The 3,665-nt window shown below is 40.4% G+C and overlaps 1 pseudogene across 1 annotated transcript; it reads left to right on the top strand.

Moving 5' to 3' along the window:
• Nucleotides 1-287: 287 nt before the first annotated feature.
• Nucleotides 288-1,362, top strand: LOC104168229 (annotated as a pseudogene). The gene is made up of 2 exons (XR_696513.1): nt 288-464; nt 1,021-1,362. The product of XR_696513.1 is annotated as a peptidase inhibitor 15 pseudogene (transcript).
• Nucleotides 1,363-3,665: the final 2,303 nt, after the last annotated feature.

The following is a 3,665-nucleotide window of genomic DNA, read 5'->3' as shown; positions in this document are numbered from 1 at the left end:
CTGCGTAAAATAACATTTGCCAAACCTGCGTGAAGCTCGCGAAACGAGGAAAAAAAACAAACATGGAGAAAAAAAAAGGTAGGAAGTACCAAAAAAACAGTCTCTTGCATGTTGCCTCTTTGTGCTATAGAAACGGGGGGTGTGACTGAACATCCAAACCACCTACACTCCAGGGATGCCACCCAATCGCCACCCGTGTGCTTTGCAGAACTCCTCCCCTCTCGTTTTGGCTAAGCAGAGACCTTTAGAGAAACTGCCTGTTCTGGCTCATACAGACTGTAACATATAAAAGCTGTTAGCAGCTCCTGTGGCCAGCAGCTTCAAAACCAGCAGAGTTTTGTTCTTTGGGGGTTTGTAATAAGAGTCACTCCTTCATAAAGGTTCATATCATCATATAGGAGAGTGCTATATATACTGGGAGAACAATAGACTGTATTTTTTTTTTTTCTTGGTATTATCCAGAGGTAAGCCATTCAGCTCAGTAAGTTTGCTTTGCATGCAGTTTTATCAATGCTCATAGCATTTTTCTGAAGTTAAGATTTGAATGCTGTTTCTAAGATGTCCTGCTTCCATGCTTTATCCGTTGCCTTTTGCCTGCCAGTTTGTCCGTGCTCCATTGTGTCAAAACAACCCATGCATATGGGATAGGCGTAGTAAAGGATGTATTTTTCATTTTCAGTGGAAAACATGCTGTGAGGTTTCTTGCAGTCTGCCCATTTGAGATCTATAGCGTGATTTATGGACTGCTCTGGTGCGATAGCACTGTCACTATTTCAGGAATACTACTAGCTCTGATCATGTAATTCATGGTATAATGATACTTCATTTGATGTGTTTGTAGTAAGAACATATTATCACTTAACAGGATTATTGAAAATTGCTCAGTAAGATGTGTTCTGACTGGATTGTTTTTACGACTGAGCTGACACAGAATGATTTTTGTGATCACAGCCTGCCAGTTCACTTTCTCTTGCTACCCAGATGTACAGAATCACATCTTTGACATCTTCTCTTCTACAGATCTGTTTTCTACTGCCCTGACTTAAAGCAGAGTACCTCTGTGGCCTATCTTTCTCCTTTGGCCCCAAAATGACAGTAATCGCTGCAATCAATTGTGCTGTCTTATTTTCCATTCTCTGTGAAACAAGTGCATTAGTGTTACCCAACTCCACTGACCTACTCCTGTCAGACAATAATTTCACTGACATTGAGACGGCTTTGGCAGCTCATCTGGACTCTGCAAAAATTCCCAAAGCCAGGCGGAAGCGTTACATTTCGCAGAATGACATGATTGCCATTCTTGATTATCATAATCAAGTCAGAGGCAAAGTCTTCCCACCTGCTTCCAACATGGAATATATGGTAAGTGAACTTTGTTTATTTCAGAGTAAAACAAACTGTAAGTCAGTGATTTCATTTTCTTAAACAGATTGTGAGGGTTTAGTTGAGTAGATAAATGATTTTTAACTATTATTGCTTACTAAAATGTTCTTTCCTCACATTTTTTAAGTTGCATTAACTCCAGCAAGCAAAAGCTAAATACTGAACTCTGAACTTTTTACTTGCCCTGTTGATTTTTCATTTCCATGAGTAGTCCCAGTGAAGCTTTTGGGACCCAAGTAAATGAAGCTGTGAGTTAACTGCTTGTTGGCCTGAGGAATAGTGTATGATCACAACATGTGATCACATGTGTTTAAAGCGCTAATCATTAGTAGCCCCATTGCTTTCGTGGAGTACGATGAAAGTCATTGCTCTGATGTATGCAAAAAGGTAGCCAATTACCATTTCTAATTTCTTTCATGCATAATACTTTTGGACACACTATGGTAAAACTGTGTTTGTAAAGTAATTTGTCTGATGCACTGTTGGCCTCATGCTCATGTGTTTCACTTACTGCCTATTGTTCGTGTGCACCTAATACTTTTATTTTTCCATCAAATCCAATGCTGCCTTTAAATGGTCCTCTAGTATGTAGTGCTCAAAATGTTACGTTTGTGGCAGGCACCTTTCCCCCCTATTGGCAAATACTCATTACGTGAATTATCTGTTCCTGCAGGTATGATAGAAGCTGTTCAGTCACTGTGATTTCATACTTGGCACTACTAGCCAAAGCAGCGTGTTTGCTATTTTGTGTTCCAACTCCAAATGCGTGCACGCTGTGGATCTCTAATGTTAAACACAAGTTGGCCAAAGAAAATTTTTTTTACCTTCTAAGTAAGGTATTCACACTGTTTTGAAAGCACAGACAAGCTGTGTCAACACCATAGTATCTGCTTAAAGTCACAGAGTTTCTCATATGACAACAGATAGTTAACAGGTTTGAGAAACAGGACACCATCAGTTTGACATAAAAAAGGGGATAACAGTAATAACAACTCCTCCTTTTAAGCAGCTAATGACTAACAATTTGGACATCTTTCTATCACAGATGTTACATAAATCTGGATCTGATCATATAATCCGCTTAACACATCCCAGCAGCACCTCAAAATGCTGAGTGCACTCAAAACATCGCAGGATGAAGACCTGCTGCCATACCATGGGCTGAGTCTGAAGTTTGGTTAAGTGGAAAGGTCAGAGACAGAAAAAACAGAGAGGTCAGAAGTCAAGCTCAGTCATCATTTTCATTGCTGTGCTCTCCACTGACGTTTCCTTTGATTCTGCATAAATAAACTTTGTTGTAATGTCTGAGGGAATGGCAGCCTAGCGTGCCCTTCCTTGGCTTGTGTGTTTTAGAAATGTGCTCCTGCAGTTTGCTTAAGTGAAGCCAACACCCTGTCATATTCCCAAAAGTTTTGTAAGTGCAGTGTTCTTAGCCTGTTCAGTAGAAATCTTCAAAAGAGAAGCTTCCTTGATTAAATCTATTTTAATGCCCTCATACGCATAAACTGCCAAGATTTTACCTATATTGGTTGGGTATTCTGCTGCAGCTTTGCTCTGCAATGGTGCTGAGCAAGGATTGATACAAAACGCAGACTGAAGGCATGCTCTTTACAGCTTACATGCTATTCTTTTCCTTGCCCTTCTTCTTATTGCTTTTACCGGTACCAACCAGCCCTAGGATATACCTGTGCTCCCATCAGCACCAGCCCCATCAGTAGTCTCAAGGGCAAGGTCTAAGGCTTTCTTTCACATTTGGTTTCCCAATCTGAAGGTACTTTGTGACTTCATGCTGCAGAATTCAGAGCTGCACCTCAAGCTATGTAGGTAATGATCCAGAGTGCAACTTGAACTTGGATCCCCAAGTGGCAACCACCAGTTCTCTTTCAGAATTTCAGTGCTCCGTGTAACTTTGCAGAGCAAAAAAAGCCCAGTAAGTAACATCACACATAGTTTGCTCTGCCATTTGCTTTGTAGCATCTATTTAACTTTTTACCTCTGCAGCTACAGAAAGGTTTTGGTAAGAAGGTCTTGAAGATGACATGGTGCTGTAAGTCATACCAAGACTGGAGAGCCTTGTATCAGTAATGTGCATTTGAATTCGTTTAGTCCATTCTTCGATCTCTGTATAGTTTCAGTGTATGGCACAGCATCTGTTATGCCTTATGGGGTCATAAGGTCGCTGCTGTTATATACAAAAGCTGTTCTGTCACTTAATACTCATTTTCATAAATAAGACAACAAACACATTGTCATTGCCAGCAGACAACTTGCACTGTGCTTGA

Source organism: Cariama cristata, unplaced genomic scaffold (assembly GCF_000690535.1).
Source record: "Cariama cristata isolate BGI_N322 unplaced genomic scaffold, ASM69053v1 C11577396, whole genome shotgun sequence".
NCBI classification, from domain to species: domain Eukaryota; kingdom Metazoa; phylum Chordata; class Aves; order Cariamiformes; family Cariamidae; genus Cariama; species Cariama cristata.
This window is presented reverse-complemented; position numbering and strand designations above follow the sequence as displayed.